The sequence below is a fragment of the Cupressus sempervirens genome, chromosome 10 (assembly GCF_028749045.1).
Source record: "Cupressus sempervirens isolate cs-2001-9-10 chromosome 10, ASM2874904v1, whole genome shotgun sequence".
Taxonomy (NCBI): Eukaryota; Viridiplantae; Streptophyta; class Pinopsida; order Cupressales; family Cupressaceae; genus Cupressus; species Cupressus sempervirens.
The window spans coordinates 434,161,477-434,186,831 of NC_143127.1; positions in this window are offsets into that span (position 1 = coordinate 434,161,477).

Genomic DNA, 25,355 nt, shown 5'->3' on the forward strand with positions numbered 1-25,355 from the left:
ATGTAAATCATTCTTAAGCTGACTTAAGGATAGATTACAATATTTTGGAGATAAAGATGAATCTATATGTAGCCAATCACAAAATGGGAAGGTTTAAGTGGTGAATTGGATGAATCTCAGCCTTAGATTCATACCTAACCCTAAGCCACCTAATTCTTCATAAGGAGGATGAAGCCCTAAACTCTTTACAACAGATGGATGGGTGAATGATCGAATTAGAAGAGTGAACAAGATAGTTTGTAGAGTATTCAAGGTGACTTAGAAGTAAGAGTAAATTGCAGAATTACTTAGAAGAATAGAGGATAGAGAGAAGGATACGTCATTGATATATCCGATCATGAAGGATCAATTAGACATTATTGATCTATTATCATGCAAAAAAGTGAAAATTTCAAGATCTATGCTAAGACATTTTAATAGGTGATTTCAATTAAATCTCTTAATAGAGTAGGCTTAATAGGTTGTATGAAATCCTTTAATAGGGCTCTTACTTAATTTTAAGTTAAAGTCCTCTAACTAGGCACACTTCTAATAGGGTCTTCAAATCCTCTAATAAGGTGAGACCTAATAGTCTTTGTAAGCTTTTAATGTGGTAGACCTTTCATATGGTAGACCATGATTCATGGTCAAATTATTGTAACTTTCATTGGATACACTTTATTACTACTATAGTAAAGATTTGTGGGTGTCATCCCCACCACAATTTTACCTTCTCACTTGGAGGGTTTCTGGGTAGTCATATCTAGTGTTATGTGTGTGACTGATTACATGGTTACATAATTTAGATGCATATGCTTTACATGTTATTTTAGTATATTAAATGCATGTGATGAATGCATGGTGAAAGTTTTTGGGTCCTAGTTTAAACACTTGATTCACCCCCCCCTTATAAGGAGACATTTTATAGATATATATATATATATATATATATATATATATATATATATATATATATATATATATATATATATATATATATATATATATATATATATATATATATATATATATATATGTATGTATGTATATATATATATATATACATATATATATATATGTATGTATGTATATATATATATATATATATATATATATATATATGTATGTATGTATATATATATATATATGTATGTATGTATATATATATATATGTATGTATATATATATATATATATGTATGTATGTATATATATATATATGTATGTATGTATATATATATATATGTATGTATGTATATATATATATATGTATGTATGTATATATATATGTGTGTGTATTTATATATACATACATATCTATATATATACATATATATGTATATACACACACACACACATACATATATATGTATGAATATATATATATATACATATATATATATATACATATATATATATATATATATTCATACATATATATGTGTGTGTGTGTGTGTGTGTGTGTGTGTGTGTACTGCAAACAAGTTAAAAATATTTTTAAAGTGAACAGTTATCCTAAGGAACAATATGTATAGGGGATTTTTGTATAAAGGTCAAGTTATTTGTGTACATAATATTTTTCCACTAATGTCAAAGGGAGAGAGTGTTACTCCTACACATAATTATATTACCAATTAGTGTCAAGTATATGCAGGATCATGGTGTACCAAAAAGTGGAGTTTTAAAACATTTAGAAGCATTTCAAAATCCACTCTGACCTTTTTTCACCCACCTTCTACCAAGGCAAAAAGGTTAGACCAACCGTAATTGGGTATCTAATCCATTATCGGGTACTTGATACAACATGAGATACTTGAAACCTAAAACTAGAAATTTAAAACAAAAAACCCGAGAGCAATCAATCATTTTCATTTTCCATCATTTGGCATTGTTTTAACTCTCCATTTTAGGTACCTGATATGAAAATGGGTATACAATTTAGGTAAGTTAATTTTTATTTTAAATTTGATGGTTTTCAATGAATTATATTTAAAATTAGGTTTTATTTGGTGGTTTTAAATGAATTATATTTAAAATTAGGTTTTTCTAAAGAAATTATTGAATTGTTTAAATTTAATTAAAATTAAAATTTTGGTTTTGAAATTTAATAGATGTGGCTTCAACCTGAATGATATTGACAACATTGAGCCATGATATAATGTTCCTTGATACTCTCCACCAAATGATCTAGTAGCCCCTCAAAACCATCCACCAAATAATCTCTTATCCCCTCAAAACCCTGCTGAAATTGGAGATTTGATACAAGAAAATCTTACCAAACTAAGGGTTTGCAAACTACATGTAACACTATGCCTACATTGGTACCCTTGTTATCCATGTTAAACACCATAGTGGATAATATTCAAACACCTAGCAATGAGAAAAATGTTGCTCTTCACTAGCATGAGAAAATGCATGCCACGTTTGATGATGGGTTGGACTATGATGAGTTTTTGGCCCTAAACATAAGTAAACATGATATAGTTAACCTCTTTTTGAACCCAAAAACTAGTAAAAATAATATATTATACAAAGCCCAAATAATCAATTAAATGGGGCACAAATGACGTTATGTGTGTGAACTTTTGGGATTGTTGGTGAATTACTTTTGGAAAACCTCCATAGATAAATTTAAAGATGTCATTCTATTTCATTAGAAAACTATATGTTGAATTTGTGTTGGGCCTCAAGGTGAACTACTAGAGAATGAAACTAACATGGGTGTAAAAGGAGGAGCTCCTCAAGATAGACCCTTTTTCCCAGTGGAAGAAAGATGACACTTTTGTCCCACCTATTGATGCCTCCCCCCTCCTCCAGTGCATAATCCTAATATCATTTTAGAGGATAGCTTTCAAACTATTAGAGTCATCCATAGATTGAGTAGATTATTGATATCCTAGGCTAGGTTAGTGTTGCCTCCCCATGTTGATTATATTGGCATGATTTCATAATCGACAACCTCATCACATGTTTGTTTGCCCCATAATTGCATAATGTAAAAGAATAATTTTTTTGGGTCCCATTGGTGATCTTCCTGAGTATTAGTTTCTATTTTAGGAGGATGATACAATAGATGTGGCTATAGAGACTACACACCCTGAAGTGAGAGAGGAGGGGCATACAGAGCCATGGGATCCTTCTATATCAATATGTGCATATATATATTTTTTAGATCATATGTGATTTAAGGTTAATCTTTATAATAGAATAAGTTTAATTGGATATGGACTTATATACATGTATATGATATTCATTCATGTTTAGTTGATGACTAACGAGGAGCTTAGACATGTTGATGATGTCACACTCTTTGCTATTTCATTTGCCCTCGAGACATCTATGGTACATTATGTTGTGTTCTCATTATTTTTATACTTGAGATTGGAACATATATAGTTTCTAATCTTTCTTTACTCTTGTAGGTATCACTTATCAGTGGGGGATAGAGCACAGTAGTGAAGCACAAACCATAGACAAGGGAAAGGTAATTAAATATCAATACATTCTTGTAAAAAAAATTTACTAGAGAAATTTAAGTAAATTCTTTAATGTATAAGGCATGGCTAGTTGTGATGATTCCAAGCTGATATGGCATCACAGGACCTCTAGTGTTTCCATTCGTAGTGAGAGCCCCATCATATGGATAAGTATCACTTATTTTTTATTTTCTTTCTTTTCATAAATACATTTAGCACCAATTTCCATGATATTAACAACTAGGATTTTTTATCTCATAGGAAACACCTAATGCATAGGAGCTAAACATCAGAGTTTTGTATCTTTGCTCATGCAGCCATTATATCTAAAAAAGGAGTCAACAAAGATAAGTTTTAGTTTGAATTCTTGATTATATGTTATAAATTTTGTATTCTATGAAGTATAATGTTATATTTCAATTTGTAGATCCATATGACAACCATACTTGAACATATACATGCCATAATCAATGAGGTTCAAGCATTGTCAAGGACATATGAGAGGACTCATGACCACTATAGGAGGTTGACAAGAGAGGTATTTATAATGAAAGTTTTCAACCATAAATCTTCATTAAAGAAATGATCATTATGTATTTGAGTAACTCAATGTTAGATACATAGAATCATGTAAATTTAGTAGTCTAACTTTGGGTTTTCCTTTTTTGTTTATGTAGGATGCATCCAATCCACCTAGTTCAGTGAAGAGGTTGCATTGTGATGATCCACCATCAACATAGGATGGTATAGTTGTCATATGATGTGTCATGAGACATTTTGAAATGGAATATGTCATATTGTATATAGAAAAATTGATATTATACACATTTAAATGGCATGATCAGCCAAATTTTGTATATGGATCTATGTATGTTGATATATATTTACATAATTTGTCTATGGATACATGAACTTTGACATATATTTGCATAATTTTTCTATGGATACATGTATTTTGATATCTATATTTTTCATTTATGTGCATAAGAATATACATATTAATTTAGTATAGTATTGTTTAATTTATCATGGATCATGTGTATTGTTCATGTTTATGGAATATCATTCATTTTGGTCATGTTTGTTGTATTCAATTCAAATGCAATAATTTGTGAAGAACATTTTAACAACATTCATTATAAATTTTTAATGCAATTTTTAATTTGAAATTATATCATATATTTTAAATTTGGAATGATCTTTGTAATCCCTTAAGATGTCTACAATTAGCCAAATCCATGGCCAATTTGGTCTTAGGAGCCCATCTTTGGACTTGCAAGATGTTTTAGTATGTATTGGTCACAAATGTTGTAGGGGCTCTATGGTCAAAATAGGGGTGTTACTAGATCAAGCACTAAGTATCAAGTGGTTGCAAACATTGTAAGCTCTCTATAGTTAGAACAAGCGTGTCACTAGGGTTCACCCGCCCATCTAGGTTTCATGATTTGATACCAAGATCAATGGTTTCAAAGTTATACAATGATGCACCAATAAAATAAGGTACATTACAAGTTTTGGTATTAAGCAAGATCATTGTGCCAAATCAAAATAGAATTTGTCTCTCCAAAATGAGATAGGTTATTTTATACCTTGACATGTCAAACTTGTATCATTTGACATTTTACTAATATCCCTCATGAGCTTCGAGTTACGACCCTCGAAAGATCAATATCCAAATGCACTTAGAGAATATTTGAAACTCTTTGGTACATGGTGGCTACAGATGTTACAATCTCTTCATGTCTAGAAAAAAGGTGTTAATAAGGTTTACATGCCCATTCAGGTCTAGTGGTGCTAATGATTGGATGCTAAGATCAGTTGTTTCAAAGTTACAAAGTGATGCACCAATGAACTACAGCACACTACAAGTTTTGGCATCAAGAAAGATCATTGTGCCAAATCCAAATAAAATGTGATCTCTCTAAAATGAGATATTTTATTATAGAAATTGACATCGCCATCCTATAGTGTTTGATGTTTCACCATTAGCTCCCACGAGCTCTGAGTTACAACCCTCAAAAGATTGATCTCCAAAGACACTTAGAGCATCTTGGAGACTCTTCAGTACATGGTGGTCATGAACATTGTAGGCTCTCTATGACCAAACAAAGGGTGTCACTAGGGTTCACCCACCCATTCAAAGTTAATGGCACTAACAATTTGATGCCAAGATCAACAGTTTCAAAATTATGAAGTGATGCACCAATGAACTAGGGCACACTACAAATGTTGGCATTGAGCAAGATTGTTGTGCCAAATCCAAATGGAATATCATCTCTCCAAAATTAGTTATTTTATTGTAGACCTTGACATCATCATCCTATAGCATTTGATGTTTCACCAAAAGCCCCCATGAGTTCCAAGTTACGACCCTTGAAAGATTGATCACCAAATGCACTTAGAGCATCTTTGAGACTCTTCGGTACAAGGTGTCCATGAATGTTGTAGGCTCTCTATGGCTAGAAAAAGAGTATCACTAGGGTTTACCCATGCATTTGGAGCTAACTGCATTGATGATTTGATGTCAAGATCAACAATTTAAAAGTTATGCAATGATGCACCGATAAATTGAGGCACATTGCATTTTTTGGCATCGAGCAAGATCACTTTGCCAAATTGAAATAGAATGTGGTCTCTCTAAAATTAGATAATTGATTGTATACCTTTACATGACTATCCTATAAAATTTGACATTTTAGCAATAGCCCCCATGATCTATGAGTTACAACTCTTAGAAGATCAATCTCCAAATGCACATAGAGCATCTTCAAGACTCTTTGGTAGAGGGTGGCCACAAACATTGTAGGATCTCCAAGGTTGGAACAAGGGTGTCACTAGGGTTAGTATTAATTAAACACATTATTTTTTACTTCCCTCAATTTTTTGACATTGGGTACAATGCAAGTTTGTTGTTAGTGTTAAGTAAATACATCATTTTTAAGGTCCCTCCACATTAATTACATCATATAAAAACATCCATGTTGCTCACATTAAATCAAAAAAATAATATTTTCAATATCTCAAGTGTTTCATCATTATTACATCAATACAAAACTACAAAAAATTGTAGTATCAAAAATCGTAGTGTAAAAAATAGAATAGATTTTTCTTCATTCTGCTCCTTATTTAGTTTTTATCTTCATGTACGTCTACTCTTCATTATGTAGCTACATTCCACTTTCATTAAAAATATCACTAAATAATCATATTAAACAAGATAATCATTGATTCACTAAATCATTATGAACAAAAGAACACAAGAAGTAAATATACCTAGTCAAGTGTTCCTATAGGATCCTCTCTCTGCCTTAGGATCTCTAATAGGGCTTCATGATCAGCATTGGTAATAGTAAAATGTTCTTTTACTTTTGGTCTTCATTAATTCTTCAACGATTTCACACTTTCTACTATAATAAGATTTGAATACATGAGAATTATTTTGTGCTTTTGATAGTCTTCGAATATGGGAATTCCATTCCTTCTAAGCATGTATATTTGCAACCATGTTCTAGAAACAACAACTCAACAAGTAGAATATGTCAATCCACCATCATCTATAATCAGTTGGGAAAGATTTTTTTCATCTCTTATAAAAAGTATTAACCAATAATCTAATTTCTTGTCATTCTTCTATGGTGCAACCAATGCAAAGATATGTCTTGGCTAAAGAAGATCTTATGGATGGTTATGCTCAACTGAACTTTCTATTTCATCATTGCTAATAGAGGGTATGGTAGAAAATGGTATAAGATAATGTGGATCCCATGTTTCCAACCACTCAATCAACTCATAGTTATCCCAATCACACTGAAAACAACTAAGAAAAGAGAAAGCTAGCAGTCATGTCCAAATGGTCCATGTACTATAATCAGAGCTTCAGAATGAACGCATTTTTGATGAATCTCTAATAGTAGCAAAATACGATCTATCTCCTATGGAACCTTCCTCAACCAACCAAAAGAACCTACATACTACTAAATCAAGATTCCCCCTATGATAATGTTGAACTACATCAATCAACAATGCTATAAGCATCAAGAAGCTTTGCTCCTGAAATCTTCAAATGATTCTTAACTAGAGCTCTCTTTACACATGCCCCTACTCCATCATGTTTTTCTTTCCCATGGTTGAATTTAAAAAAACTCTGAATATGAGGCATCCCCCTCTCTATGTGCATCGTACACAACCAATAAAATATGAGAGCATTCTTGAATTGACCTATGCAATTATATGACCAAATGATATGTATATCCATAAAAATGTCATGCTCCTAAAAGAAATCAAAATATTTCTCAAAAAAATGTTGCACAGACTCATGAGAGTGAGATTTATCATCACTCATGTAAAAATGGTACTCTCTAATAATATTTTTATTATCTTCTAACTATTAGGGGCATTTGTTAATGCTAAGTGAACAAAAATAGCAATCTGAATGGAGTTGTAATACTGAGATTGTGTCTCATTTTGGGGTTGCAAGGTGCAGTTCTCTACAAAGTCAGCAACTGATATAATGGCACCAATGGGAAAATACTCCTTACACATTCTAAATTGTTGATCCAACCACTGAGACTTGTGACTATGCCTTGCATACTTGTAGAAAAGATTTATCTTGAAATTTAAAATAAAACTAGCCACGCTAATTTCTTTTGCAACCAATTCACATCTAGAGCCCTCACCTCCACTCTTTAATGTGTATTTCACCATTTCATATACCTTATATTCTACTATTTTCTTCTCAAGATCTTGTTTTTACCCCCTCATGGAAACATGTATCGAACTTGGATAAGCCACCACATTGAGAACACTCCTCATTTAAGCAAGCATTTTTATAAAAGAACCAAACTATCAACTCTAGGACATAAAAATTGATCTAGAAAGTCTCTTGATGATCTTTGAAGCCCACTAGCACCATAATTCTCCAACATTTCATTACTATGCAAAGTACAATGGATTGAGTGTAACAATTCATGGTGCATAGAAAACTGTACATGATATTTGCAACAACATTTATTTCAAATCTTAAGTGGTACACAATAAAATGGCTTCAAAAATTCAAAAACCCTTTGTGATACATGCAATCTTAGATGATTCTCTCTAAATTCTCTAAACAACATAGTTTGACTTACCTCCAAATAATGTTTAGGATAGAGCATGTGATCTCTAATGCCAATTCTCAACTTCAACATGTCTTTAGCATTGGGTGAGAATCTTGAGCAAGAGAGCCAAAACAATGTAATTTATTGCTTCACATCATTGGTTAGCTTTGTATCAAAATATGGAAGTCTCCCAACAAAAGCCCATGAATTATTTTCAAGAGGATCATCAATTCTCTCTTGTCTAGTAAGTTCCTTCTCAAAGTAGTATGATTTAGGTTCAAGGCAATACAAGTTCGTCTCATATATCTACCCTTTCTCAAATTATGACTTACCAAAGAGGCTGTAATAACCCTTTGAGAAAATCTCTTATCCTTCCCCCTTCTATTTTTCCCAATTTTATTGAGAGCATTGAAAATATTCTTCACAATAACGGCATTTCTTTCCATTTTCTTATTGACATGAATCTTCAATTTGGAAAGCACAGGTCTCATTTTTTGCATCTTTAATAGGTGCATAAAAAGCTAACATTGCCACACCACTGACTTGTTTTCAAAGAAAATCTTATATAGTCTTGAAGTCCATAATCGAATGGTTCTTTGTGAATTTTTTCCTTCCAAATTACTAATTATCATTCTATCAATATCAATCAACCATGTTGCTGTTCTAGTATCTTCATTTCAGTTATAATTAGGAGATATGCAATGGTCTTCTGCATTTTCATTTTTGACATGATTGGGCATTCATATTATGAAGTGGTAAATTTTCATTCTCTGACTTTTCAATCTTTGCATTGTCATTATCAATTGGTACATTTTCATTTTCCAACTAAATATATTCATTTTCTGACTCTATGATTTCATGTTCACTAAATACACTATCAACTTGATTGACAATTAACATACCTTGTAATTCCTCTTATGTTTGCAGTCTGTACCTTGTTATATTTTGATTTGAGAAATACTTGTTACTCCTATTATTTTACATTTGAGATGATCTGATGGTCAGATCTTATACTTTGATTTCCAGTATCATAGATTTTAGATTATTATGTTGTTTAGTTGATCATATCTGCATGATGATGCATTTTTGAAATGACAGTATGTTTATGATGATATCTGGTTATCCAGATTTGGACATATCCTTGATTACATTTATGTGTTGGATTTTGTGATATCCTCATTTTGATATATAATTTAATATTAAATAGGTATTATATATTATTAAAATGATTAATAATGTATATAAACTGAAAATATAAATTATTATATATATCATAAATATTATCATATAACTATACATATATATACACACACAGATATATATACGTATATACACACACACACACACACATATATGTATATATATATGTATATATATGTATCTGTGTGTGTGTGTATATATATATATGTATTAGATATTAAAATACTATATTATTGAATATAAATAATTAATATATACATATAAATAAACTCTTGACAATTACATCTTAATTACTTATTAAAATAGTTATATTAATTACAAGGAATATGATTTATATAATTAATATTAATAATGAAAGGGCATGACTCTTGGAGATACACACACACACACACACACATAAACACACAGAGGATATCAAATAATAAAAAGGGGGAGTTGGAAACATTATAAGAATCATATGAATAAAAAGAAAAATAAATAGTTGTCCAAAAAGGGGACATTACAATTTGTGTTATAGCATAATCCTACCATCCTATGGACAATAATGAAAATAGGTCACTGGTAAGAAATAAAGAATATAATCCACACCACAAGCATATATTAAAAATATAAAGGTGTCTTTAGAAAAAAAAATATAGATCAACTCAACATTTATTAAATACTTTGACTTGACAATATCCTATATTCTGTATTAAGAGAGGAAGATGAATATAGCTATTCTGATGTTAATACAAATTTGATTTTCTAGACATTCTAGGGATATTACACAACATATATTGCCAGTCTAATGAGAAGTATAGGAATCATATGGGATAATGACTTAAGGAAGGAAAAGTCCCCATACCTATGGAAATGTTTGTTGGATGGGTGTAATAAATGAAATTTCCTGCATTTTATGATGGCAATGCATTGATAAGAGGTTGAGCTTGAAGTCAATAAATAGGAATATTATAAGGCATTCTTGAGCAGATCTATAAAGATTGCACTAGTGAATTAAATATTGCATTCCCACATCTTAACAGAGATATGTGGAAGGTGTATATGTCTTAAGGAGAAGCAATTAGGAGTGTCAAAGTTATCATATCATCATTTTTCTTATAAAACATAAACTTGTCAACATTGGATATTTATAATAAAGCAGACAACATAAGTTTGGTGCATAGAAATTGTGACATCAAGTGGCATCTAAGGAGATTCAAGGAGTGCACATCAACAAAAAGAGTTTTCATTTTAGACAAGAATAAGAGATTTTGCAAGATGCTATTTGCAAGACAAAATCTTACAATGCCACTGAAAACTCAAAAGCATATGGTGCATATCAGGGAACTAATTGAATTTCCTATTCAACATTCACAGATTTTAAGCTATTAATGATATGCCTTCAAGGATGTAAATAAAATGTTATAGTCAATTCAAAAAAAAACTTTGTTGGATCAGAACTAAACACCTTCATTGGGAGAAATAAATTTGTGGATTCCTAAAGATCATTTTCATTGGTAAATATCTTGTTATGGATGACATATCTTAGGATTCAAATCCAATAAATAAGGCATGATTTTTTCCTCCAATATTAAAGGAATATGGTGTAGGAATTTTACAAGTTAAGATAATAAATGTGATGACAACTATGGAGCATAATAGAGAGTCTTGAATATGATTGTACTAATAAAGGAAAGAGTAGAAATCCACTAACAGGAAGAAAAAAATCCATAGAGAAAAAGGTGGTTTGTATACTTAAAACCACCACATGATAAAAGAAGGAACTTGGAACATATGCATTAGAAGTGAGGTGGATAGACAATTCTCATCCAACCAATGCAACTGAAATATGTTATCTCTTGAATAAGTATCACCATCTCTAATGAGAGGTGGCTAAAAAGAATGAAGTTTAAAACTAGAAATTTCTTCTCATCCAGCTTATGCATCATGTCAGTAAAAGGAGCCACCACCAACATTAAGAAAAAGGATGTAAAGATACCATGCTAAGTTGATTGTACACACCATTAGAGTACAAAAGGATTTATTGCTCCCTACATGGGTTTTTATGATGTAGATATAGTATAAAGTGATTTCATCATGGGAATATGGATAGGTAGGTCCAAGTATGATCGCATTTTAATTACTATAAAGTATTATGTTATCTCACTTTTATTATTTAAAATATAAAATGAAGAGTTATCTTATAGTTGCTTATGATATATACAATTAGAAGATATGTGTATATATTTGAGATCAAATTAATGATATTTATATTTCATGATTCGCAAATGATGATAACATTGGGCATGATTGAGAGAAAAATTATTTAATTTGCATGAAATTAACTCTTGAAAAGTCCATGATAAATAAATTTGGAATTATAAAGAAATGTCTCAGAAGGAGACATTATTCAAAATATTTGTTCTTAAATTCATGATGGATAGGGAATGTGCACAGGGTGAGGAGTAAATCAGTTGCGTTGGGGCATAGGAATTATAATATGGATTTTAAGATTTGAGGGAGCCCCAAGCCAAGCATGTCCAAATTCGAATAGTAGTAAACCTTCCATCCATAATGAAACTAAAACATGTACTTAGTGGGTAGGAGTGTGCATAGGGGAAGGAGTAAATCGGTCGCATTGAGGCAAGATAATCCAATATGGATAAAGATATGAGGGAGACCCAAGCTGAGCATGTCCAACCTTGAGAAGAAGTAAATCTACTATCGATGTCAAAATTAAACATGTTCCTAGTAGGTAGGGAGTGTGCATGGGGAGGAGTAAATCGGTCACATTGGGGTCATAAAATCTCAATATGGATTAAAATTTTGAGGGAACCCCAAGCTGAGCATGTCCAAACTTGACCAGTAGTAAATCTACCATCCACTATGGATTTATAAACCCTATTATAGTACTAGCTATAGAAAATTTTCTTAAAATATGCATCTTCAAGAACTTTTGATTTTGAGACAGGGGAAAGGAGCATGACATTCATGATCAAAGTGGTAACACATTTTAGTAGGATTATAACATGTATACTATGTGTCTACCTCATGTTTGCATCACATCATCATGCATTAATGTGTCTACTTTGTGTCTTCATTCATATGTTCTTGTACATGCTATTATATACTAACATATTTACTTTGCAAGTGTCTAACACATATGTAGGAAAGAGAATGAATCTAGACAATAAATTAATGAGGATCAAATCAATTGCTTGAGGATAAGAAAATTCAAGAGGGGAGGACTGATATCCTCATTTTGATATATAATTTAATAACAAATAAATATTATATATTATTAAAATGATTAATAAAGTATATAAATTAAAAATATAAATTATTATTATTATTATTATTATATATATATATATTATCATATAACTATACTTGTATACAATATATATACTTATATATATTATATATTGAAATACTATATTAATGAATATAAATAATTAATATATACACATAAATTAACTATTGACAATTACATCTTAATTACTTATTAAAATAGTATTATTAATTATACAAGGAATATGATATATATAATTAATGTAAAATATAATCATATCTAATATAATAATATATGATATAATTATCTTATTAATATAATTAATATTAATAATGAAAAGCCATGACTCTTGGACACACACACACACACACACACACACACACACACACACACACACACACACACAGGATATAAAATTATGAAAAGGGGGAGTTGGAAACATTATAAGAACCATATGAATAAAAAGAAAATTAAATAGTTGTGCACAAAGAGGACATTACAAATTTGATGCTATGGTTATTTACTTCATTCTTGCTTTGTGATGTTTTATGTGAAAGTGAGTGATATAAATGGATTATTTTAGTTAAAAAAATAAATGGTTAAATTAGGTCATTTAATGAATTTATTGCTTTGGCTATTTTATTATATACTATTACACTTGATTGTGTGTTTAGTGTGTAAGATTTATGTCTTTGGTAGTGGCACATAGAGTTAGTGATTTAGCTATTCATAATCAACCAATGTCATCTATGTATGGTCAATGTATCCTATCTAATTGTTTAAAATAAACCTTTTGGTGATTTAATAAATCTGGACTCATTTGCATTATGTGATTAGACCTGTGAGCATGTCTATGAATTTTAGAGGTTTGTGTTAGTTGTGAAAGTTATTAAGAAATTCTGTAATTTTGGTTTATGGGAATTTCTAGCTTTATTTTACAGAATTTCATTCCTAGCATCTTTTTCATAGATAAAATCCAATTATTTGGAATAGCCTATTTTCATTTAGATTAGTCTAGGGTTTAACTAGGTTACCTAATTATTCAACATAATCAATTATTCACTCAAAAAGTGAATAAGTATCCAAAAAGTAATTTTATTCCTAACTTCTCACATTTGGAAAATAGAAATTTGAGAGAAAATTTCCAAATCCTCTTCTATAGAATTACATTTTGGTTTATTGTAGGAGCTATGGGCATGTGATCATCATGAGATCAATCTCATTGGATCTAGCTCAGGGAGACCTTGGTTTGCCACTATTTTTGGCAACTTTTGTGGGATATTTATTTTATTATTCAATTTCCTATTTTGCCTCTTTTGGCTGATAGGTAGGGCTCTCCTATTTTATTGTTTCAACTCTGTCTCTACTTCTATTCCTAATAACTATATGGTAGGAGGTTGAGAACTAGTGTTCCCCTCCATTTCTGATTGCTAGTTCTGCTTGATTGGTCAGGTATATACATTTCCCTAATTTTCGAGATGAGAGTTAGGGGTTTCACACCGTTATGCTAGTCATTTTTATATAGGGTGTTTGAACTTAATTTTAATTGGATTTTTGTGGCTTATTCATCCTTGGGGTGAATCAGTTTTATTTTCATTGATTTTTGTCGACATTAGTTTTTTGAGGTTTTGTCCTCAATTTGTGTGCCACCTAGTTTTCTTGGGTATTCCTAGCATGGTTTTGGTCATGGAATTGGATTATTTATAGGATGTCAATATAACCACTATTTTACTTTCATGTTTCATTGGGATTCATATCACATCCGTACTCCCAAGCTTGTATTTGGTTGAGTGTTATTTTTCTTGTGTTCTCATCTAGTCCTTGTTTTATGATCTTTGTGACATTGGTGCACCCACACAAAATCATGTGCGAGTGCATTCATTAGGTGTTTTTGAGGCTCAAACGTTTGATTTTATTCACTAGATTTATGTTCATTGGGGTTGGGTTGGGAATATGTATTGCCTATGGGCACTCATCATGTGATGAGCATGGGTATGTAGGGTAGCAACTTGGAGGGGCTTCTCTCACAACCTTGGTGACTATTTCCTAGGTTGGCATGAATTTTTTTGTAGATAATTGATAATTAAATAAATTACTGAGTAATAAATTGAAGATAATAAAAAGTAAAATGAACACCTGATTTGGTTTGAGGATACTTGATATGTGAGCACTTGGTTTAGTCTTAGGACATAGTGTGAGAGCCTTCCTGGTGAGTTGAGTCCAAATGATATTCATCTTTGACTACTTGATGCCAAGAGACCTACCCTCCATTGATTCCCTACATAATTGACCCATAGAGTGTCTGACTAGGACCTATTGTACTTGCATTGTCTTATGAGCTTGGTTGCAGTCCTCTTTACTATTTGGTGTGAGTGTTAACCATGGACATTTTCTTTATGTTTGGTTGTGGTTGGATCATTATCTCCATCAGCATGGTGGGAGTGGGCCTATGTGTTCCACATAGTTGGAGGTGTAGCTACCTATACCACTATTGGCGACTAGTGTATAGAGATGATCTATTTCCAGTAGCAATTGATGCTTTCTTTCACTTTGGATTTCAAGTTTCCAATGTATGTTTCCTTATGATTTATTCTTTAATTGGAATGCTTTAATATCATGTTTAGATGATGTTAGTTTATTTCACATGTTCCTTTTTTTGATGCTAGCATATGGTTGAATGATGTGATTCACTATTAGTTGGAGGTTTTGGATGTTACACACGAGGGATGGCTAGGGCCTTCAAGGTTTCATGATGCTAGTACAGTTGGGAGGAACCATGCAAGAGTTTAGTTATTTATGTGCATTGTGATATTTTTGTCCACATGCTCATCAAAATGTTTCCTTGCATCCCTAGATGATAGTGCATCAGCATTGGATGATAGTGGTTAAATATCGCACAATTTAATGAGTTTTATCATATGATACTAGAAAGTATCATATTCCCTTAAGATTTGTATTGTATGATGAAAGAAGAGTATCACACAACTATATGTAGCTCTATTTCCTAGCCCCTAAAAGTATCATGCAAAATGGTAAGGAATTTCATATTATACTAGTGAAGTATCACATGGATGTATGGAAGTATTGCATGGGCCTATGAGAAAACCTGTATAGGTGACCAGAGGGCACTTTTCAATTTGACCAAAACTTTTTGAGAGGTTTTTTGGCTACCCTTTATGGATTTCTTGAATCCTAGTGTTTGGCCTTTTAAATCTAGGATGTTTTAGATTCAAATGCAATTTTTTGACCTCCATAGCTTTGTCACTTTTGGTTAGTAGTAGTGCTTGGGTATCGTTGGTGTTTGGATGTTTTTTAAGTCTTCTATTGAATCTTTGTGATCCTTGTATGTTGATTTTTGTGTGCATCCATAATTCTTTTTTTAAAAAAAACTTGGTCTTTATTTATCCTTGTTCCAAGGATCTCTAGGTGGGGCATTACATCTAGTATTAGAGCCCATGTTGCAACATTGGGATCTCTATGTTATGCTCCAACTATGATATTATTTTTAGTGTGTATATTATTATCTTATGTTTTCTTATTTTGATATATTGTTTTGGTTCATTCTTGTGACTCTTATGATTGTTATGTATGACTCTAACCCTTATTTTGTTCCTCCCGTAGTGATGCCTCATGCATATAAACCAAGTGGTCAGGGTAATAACTGACAAAATACCATTGAAGAAGAACACCATGAGGAGTAACATCAAGATGGAGGGGGAGAATAAGATAATAATGATCATGGTTACATTAGGGCATTTATTCCTTTTCTACAAGAGAATAATTGTTTGGTTGGGACCTTGTGTAGAGGAACACAAAAATGGTCATGGTCAAGAAGAGGGATCTCACCATGGAGATTTCCACATGTTAGATCATCAAGAGGAAGAAAAATGTGAGCATGAATGAAATCACACACCACCTAGTCGTAGAGGGCACCATCAGAGAGGTTGAGGCCATGATCATGAGGATTCCATACACATGGACATGATGAAATCCCTTCAGTAGTCTAAATTGTCATACTATAATGGTAAGGGAGGTGGCCTCGGGGCTAAGAGTTGGTTATTGGACATGAAACATTGCTTTTCCATGTACCCATATGCAAACAACTTGAGAGATCATTGTGTTGTCATGTAGCTGAGAGACTATGCATCTATTTGGTGGAATATTGAGGGATGGTAGCTCTAGGTCAGTATAATAGATCTCACCTAGGAGATCTTTGAAGAGAGATTCAGAGAAAGATTTCTATCCCCTTAGTTAAGGGAGGCTCGGGCTAATGAGTTCCATGATATTAAACAAGGGGGAATGTTAATGGATCGGTGTGAGATTAGATTCTTTGAGCTCAATAAGTACTCATGTTATAATCATGATGAGATAATACTTACTCAATATTTTGTCAGTGGTCTTAAAGACTCCATTAGTGGATATGTATAGATGCAGCAACCTAGGACACTTTCTTTTTCTATTAAGAAAGAAAATATTACAAAGAGAAATGTGGCTAAGGGGTTTAGTGGATAATCAGGCTCTCAAGGCCATAGCACATGAACTTCATGGTAGGATGCATAATTTACTCTATTCTTTGGAAAGGGCCAAACCCAGTCAGGACCATTGCAAGGGGATCGTGGTCACTAGAGCTGACAAACTTTTCATCAATGGTCTAAGGGTGGATAGAATTTAGGTGCCTTAGGGAAGAAAGGGGATGACTAGAGTCATGGCCAAAAGTCTCAGCAGGATTGCCAATCTCAAAGTAGTCAATAGAACTCTAGCAAGGGAAGTGCACCCTATTTTAGTGCTTCTTAGGGTGGATGTGGGTAGGGCTCCTTTACAAAAGGAGCATGTTTCTCATGTGGTTAGTTTGGATCTAGAGTGATGGAATATCCTTCAAAGACTTCTTTAGGACCTAGTATAGGTGCATCCAAATAAGATCCTACCATGGGAGATGCAAGTAGGAGCCATCAAGTCTGTGCAGTGGTTGATAACTATCAAGTTGAGCACCAGGGTACTATAGTCATGGCTATAGGTACATTGCATGATATTTTATCTTCAATATTATTTGATTTAGGTGCTTTAGATTTTTTTATTTCACCATCAATTTTTTAGCAATGTGGGCTAGTAGTAGCACATTGGGTCAATAGGTGGCATGTTGAGTTAGCCACAAGATCCAAAGTGGTTGTGGACTCATTGGTGAACATATGTGAATTGGACTTTGGTACCTTCACCAACATAGTGGATTCCTACCTCTAGGAGCATATGAAATTGTATTGAGAATGGATTAGTTAGCCACCCATCTATTGAGTATAGATTACTAACATAAGTGAGTGCAATGTGTTGATGACATAGGTGGGCAAGTGGATCTTTTAGGGGCCTAGGGACCAGTCTCACCTTGGATGATCTCTACTAATTAGTTGAAGCAGAGTATGTGAAAGGGATGCCAGATGTTTAAGTCTCTATCAATAATCTTCAAGAGGCCAAGAATCATATGGTGACACTAGATAATCACCCACTCATTTGTGAGTATGCATATGTGTTCCCTAATGAGATACCATATATGATACTACATCATGACATTGATTTTTAGATCAATCTCATACTAAAAGTAGACTGAATTTCAAGAGTTCCTTACCACATCACTACTTAGGAGTTGAGTGAGCTCAAATTATAGTTGGAGGAATTTTTGGCCAAGGGCCATACTCTTCCTAGTGTATCCTCATGGGATGCACCTATCATCTTTGTGAAGAAGAAAGATGGATCATTGTGTTAATGCATTGAATAAGGTGATAGTGAAGAACCTATATCCTCTATCAAGGATAGATGACTTGTTTGATTAGATGAAGGGAGCGCAAGTGTTCTCAAAGATTGATCTTAAGTCAGGATACCATCACCTTTGTATTTAAGAGGCAAATATTCATCACACAACTTTTTGTACACATTATGGGTATTAAGAGTTCAGGGTTGTACCCTTTGGGTTAACCAATGTGCCATCAGTGTTCATGAGTTTGATAAATGGAGTATTTGGCACATACCTTGATTTGTCTGTCATTGTATTCTTGGATGAAATATTGATCTATTCTAAGACTATAGAGGAACATGAGGTCCATTTATGCCAAGTGTTGTAGTGCTTGTGAAATAAATGGTATGGAAACTTGGGTAAATGTGGATTCTTTCAGTGAGAGGTGAAGCATTTGGGTCATATCATCACTAGTGATGGTATTGCAGTGGATCTAGAGAAAATCCACGCTATCATGGATTGGATGGTACCTACTAATGTTTATGAGGTTCATAGTTTCATGGGATTGGTGGGTTATTACAATCAATTCATGAATGACTTTTCTCACCTAGCTCATCCCATCACTTCTCTTTAGTGAAAAGGGAAGAAGTATGTTTGGCCAAACTAGTGTGAGGAAACATTTGAATTTTTTAAGGAACATTTAACTAGTACACCAGTCCTTACAGTGCCTAATCCTATAGGCAATTTTATGGTTTACACAAATGCTTCATCGAAAGGTGTAGGTGCATCCTTGATGCAAGATGGTTGTGTGATTATATATGAGTCTAGAAAAATCAAGGACCATGAGTTTAACAACACCACTCATGATATGGAACTTGTAGTCATGGTACATGATCTTATGCATTGGAGACATTTCCTTTTGGGACATAGGCTTGAGTTGCATAGCTATCATAGGATCTTGTAGTATATCAAGTTACTCATCCAATGCACAATACTGTCGTTGGATAGAGTTCTTGTGTGAGTATGACTTTCATGTTCACTACATTAAGGAAAAATATAATTTTGTCATAGATGCCTTGAGTAAGAAGGAACATGAGATAATAGTTTTGTCATTGGGACTAGATTTACAAGGCTGTATCTTGGAGGCTTTTCTTAGTGACACATGGTATTAGGAGGTGAGGGGAGATTGAGTCTAGACATGCTATTGAGGGGAGGTTTTTAGGTTATTTTCTTGAGATTGATGGATTGATGTGACACATGGGGTGTATCTATGTAGTAGTGTTTGGTGATCTTCATACCTTGATTTTTTTGGAAGCACGCCATGCACCATATTTCACACATCCTAGCATCAAGAAGATGCATGCCAATCTTAGATAGTTGTACTCTTGGTTTGGGATGAGGTGCAATGTTGCTGATTTTGTTACTTGATGTATCGAGTGCCAGAGGGTGAAGGTAGAGCATCAACATCTGATGGGTCTTTTGCATCTACATACCATTCTAGAGTGGAAATGGGAAACCATATCTATTGATTTAATCATAGGGTTGCCTATTTTATCACAATAACTTGATTATATCATGGTGACAGTGGACAAGTTGTCTAAGATAGCACATTTTTCACCCATGAGGACATCTTACACAATTTCTTCTATATAACATGTTTTCTTGGAAGACATTGTTTGATTGCATGGGATCCCTTGTCAAATCATATCAGATAGAGATCTAGTGTTTACTTGAGCACTTTGGACATCTCTCCAGGATGCTTTGGGTGCACAACTCAATTTTAGTTTGTCTTACCACCTAGATACTGATGGTTAGATTGAGAGAGTAAAATAGGTTGTGGAAGACATGCTTCATATGTATGTGATGGACAAGTAAGTGAAGTGGAAGGTTTATTCATACCTTGTCAATTTTGCATATAACAATGGGTATCATAGTTCTCTCAATATGTCACCTTTTCAAGCCTTGTATGGTAGACCTTGTTGTACCCCTTTGAGTTGGGATCATTTAGAGGACTGAGTAGTTCTAGTTTTGGAGATGCTTCATGAAATGTAGCAACATGTTGTTCACATTAGAGAGCATTTGGTTACTACTTAGTATAGGTAAAGGAAGTATGAAAATTCCCATAGGTTGGATCATCACATTTCTATTGGTGATAGGGTTTTTTTGAGAGTGCATCCGAGGAAGAGCCCCATTCATTATGGGAAAGGCTCTAAGTTGGCGCCACATTTTTTTGAACTATTTGAGATCCTCAAGAGGATCAGTCCTATTTCTTATTGACTAGCATTGACAAATAGCCTATCACACATCCATGATGTTTCCTATGTTTCTATTTTGAGGCAGTATATTCCTGATGTGCCCCATGTTCTTGATTAGGATGCTTTATAGGTGGAGGATGAGAAGCTTTCTTTGGAGCTCATTCATATCCTTTAGCATTGAAGACTAACTTTGAGAGGTTAGGACATATAGCAGGTAAGGGTCCAGTGGTACCTAAGCGATGAAATTATAGCTACTTGGGAAGATGCCACATGATTGAGAGATTTGTAACCCTATCTTTTTGCAGGCTTCAAAGAGTAAGCCTATGCCTAGTGGAGGAGGATGTAGTTCCTCTCGTGTTTGTAGTTTGTACCTTATTATATTTTGATTCAAGAGATACTTGTTACTCATGTTATTTCACATTTGAGATGACCTGAAGATCAGATGCTATACTTTGATTTCTAGTATTATATATGTTAGATTACTATGTTGTTTAGTTGATCATGTCTACATGATGATGCCTTTTTGAGATGACAGTATGTTTATGATGATATCTAGTTATCTGGTTTTGGACATATCCTTGATTACATTTATGTCTTGAAATTGATGCTATGGTTATTTACTTCATTCTTACTTTGTGATGTTTTATGTGAAAGTGAGTTATATAAATGGATTATTTAGTATAATTAAATAAATAGTTAAATTAGTTCATTTAATGCATTTATTGCTTCATCTATGTTATTATATACTATTACACTTGATCGTGTGTTTAGTGTGCAAGATTTATGTCCCTAACAATGGCAGATGGAGTTAATGATTCAACTATTCTTAACCAATGTCATCCCTGTATGGTCAACATATCCTATTTTATTACTTAAACTAAACCTTCCAATGATTTAATAAATTTGGACTATTTTCCATTATGTGATTATACCTATGAGTGTATCTATACATTTTAGAGGTTTGGATTTGTTGCAAAAGTTATTAAGATATTAAGTAATTTTTGTTTGTGGTAATTTTGGGCTTTATTTTATTTAATTTAAAACTTGATAGCTTTGTCATAAATGAATTCCAATTATTTGGAGTAGCATATTTTCATTTGGGTTGGTTTAGGGTTTAACTTCTCACTTTTGGAATATAGAGATTGGAGAGAAAATTTCCATATCCTCTTTTGTAAGAATGTGTTTCTGTTCACTATAGAAGCTACGGGCATGGGATCATCGTGAGATTCGTCTTGTTAGATCCAGCTCATGGAGATCTTGGTATTCTATGGTAGGATTTTTATTTATTATTTAGTTTACCATTCTGACTCTTTTTGTTGGCAAGTAGGGCTCTCCTATTTTATTATTTCAGCTATGTTTGTACTTTCTTTCCTAATAGTTGTATTTTAGGAGGTTGAGAACTAGTGTTCCCCTCTATTTTTTGATTGCTAGTTTCCTTGGTTGGTTAGGTATGAACATTTCCATAATTTTTGGGATGAGGATTTGGGGTTTCAAATTGTCATGCTAGTTTTTTATGTATATGGTGTTCAAACCCAATTTTAATTGTATTTTTGTTGTTTATTCATCCTTGGGATGAATGGGTTTTATTTTCATTGATTTTTGTCAATTTTGGTTTATTGAGGTTTCCACCTTGATTTGTATGTCACCAAGTTTTCTCATGTTTTCCTATCATGTTGTTGGTCATGGAATAGGATTATCCATAGGATGTCAATCTAACCATTTTTGCACTTTTATGTTGTATTGGGATGTGTGTTGCATCCATACTCTTAAGCTTATATTTGGTTGAGTGTTATTTTTCTTGTGTTATCATCCAACCTTTATTTTATGATCTTTGTGACATTGGTGCTCCCACACATAAGCATGTGTGCACCTATTTCTTAGGTACTTGTGATGCTTGAACTCTTGGTTGTATTTGGTGGAGTTATGTTCATTGGGGTTGGGTTGGGAATATGCATTGCCTATGGGCACTCATCTTGTGATGAGCATGGGTATGTAGGGTAGCAAATTGGAGATGGTTCTCTTGCAACCTTGGTGCCTATTTCCTAGGTTGTCAAGAATATATTTTAAATAAGTTATGATTAAATAAATTATTGGGTAATAAATCTAAGATAATGAAAAGTAAAGTGAGCACCTGATTGTTTTTTTAGGACACTTGATATGTGACCACTCAATTTAGTTCGAGGACACAATGTGAGAACCTCCTTGGGGAGTTAAGTCCACATGATATTAATCTTGGGCTACTTGATACATTGATCTACATCAAGTACCTACATAATTGACCCATAGGTTGTCTAACCAGGACCTATTGTACTTGCATTATCTTATGATCTTGGTTGTAGTCCTCTCTACTGTCTAGCGTGAGTGTTAGTCATGGATATTTTCTTCATGTTTGGTTGTGGTTGGATCATTATATCCATCAGCATAGTGGGAGTGGGCATATGGGTTCCACATAGTTGGGAGGTGTAGGCACCTATACCACTACTGGGATTGATGTATAGAGATAGTTTATTTCTAGTTGCACCTGACGCTTTCTTTCGCTTGGTATTTTGGGTTTCTAGAGTATGTTTCCTTGTGATTTATGCTTTAATTTAAATGCTTTGATATCATGTTTAGATTATGTTAGTTTATTTTATGCATTCCCTTATTTGATGTTAGCATATGGTAAGATGATGTGATTCACTATTAGTTGGAATATCTATTGCTTTATTGGATTAGCATGTTAGATCTTCTTGTTCTTATGATGTTATTATCTTGTAGTAGTAATGCCCTCATAAAATCACTCTAACTATCTAATTGGTAGTTTAGGATGTTATGCATGGGGGATGAATAGGGCCTTTGAGGTCTCATAATGCTATTATAGTTGGGAGGAACTTTGTAAGGGTTTTATTTGTTTGTGTACATTTTCATGTTGTTTTTGTAACGCCCCGCCAAGGGATCCAAAAGAATTAACCTAAAGTTTCACTAAGTTTGCTAAACATTTTTTTTTTTTTTAAAAGTAAGAATGTATAACATACACATCAAACACATAGTAGCGGAAGCAATAACATGTAATCATTGACAAACATACATTGCAAGTTACATTTCTTAAAGATCCCAAGACGTTGAGTCACATTTAAATTTAATTAAATTCTAAGTCTAACAACTAATACATACATAATAAAGAATAATCAAAAACTCCAATGTCCATAATATACATTTATTCTGAATGCTCCTTGGCAAATTAATTCGGAATGCTCCATCATCCACTGTACATGTCACAAGGTATGAAAGGTTTAAAAGAATATACATATGTAAAGATCAAGATACAACATCCTCAAATCCATGATACAAGGTACAGTAAAAATATATGAAACTATTCACCATACATGATACATCCATACATCCATAATGATAAAACATCTATCATAAAATCTAACCATCCGTCATAATAATCCAAGAACATAGTGAAGGTAAAAGCCAATCACGAAATCTCCAGCCACGGTGACCACGGAATGGATCTCAATGGTAAGAGTAAAAGCACTACCACCCGACCGCGTGGAACCTAAATGGTCCACTCCCACCGCACTAAGGAGATAGTCTCAAGTCCCAAACAAGGTATCAAAACACAAAACACAAGTACTCTCTAAGTCTGGGAAATCCTAAAAGTATACTAACTCAAGGGTTCCAACATAGATAGACATCTAGACCCAGAGGCACCCCAAAGACACGTAGAAAACCTAATATGCAAGCGGGAAAGTGTCATCGCAAAAGTCACGTAGAAGTTACCCGAGCAATCCCTTAGGAATCCCGGGTCCCTACTGATCCCTGCGGCCATTAGTATCCTCTCATACTGACGAGGCATACTATGGAATGCAAGGTTGTAACCAAGCGTTCTCTCTACCCCATCCTAGTCTGTACTAGCACTCAAGGCATGGGAGAGAACATACAATTATCTTATTAGGTTCATTTTCCCTTATTTAGTGTAAATGTTTTCACTTATTAAAACAACTTACAATGGGTTACTCCAGGCAGCCTCTTAGGGCCCTGATCCCCATTGCAAGCCACTTCCTGAATCTACACATAGATAACCTACCCTAGGCTCATGAAATCACAAATCAAGAATCATAATAAAATCACCTCAGTCCTATACAAGCAACTGAAAAACATCATAAAGATAAGCCACAAAACTACATCAATTCTTCATGAGCAACAGATAAGCACCAAATAATAATCATATGACCACGACAGTTCTCTATCAGCAACTGAAGGCATCAATGATAGATCACAAAATCCAATGGTTCTCCAATGAGCAACCAGAAAGTATCCCAATAGTAAATTTCAATACTGATCGAAGACTCCAAAATGGTCAAGTCAAAAC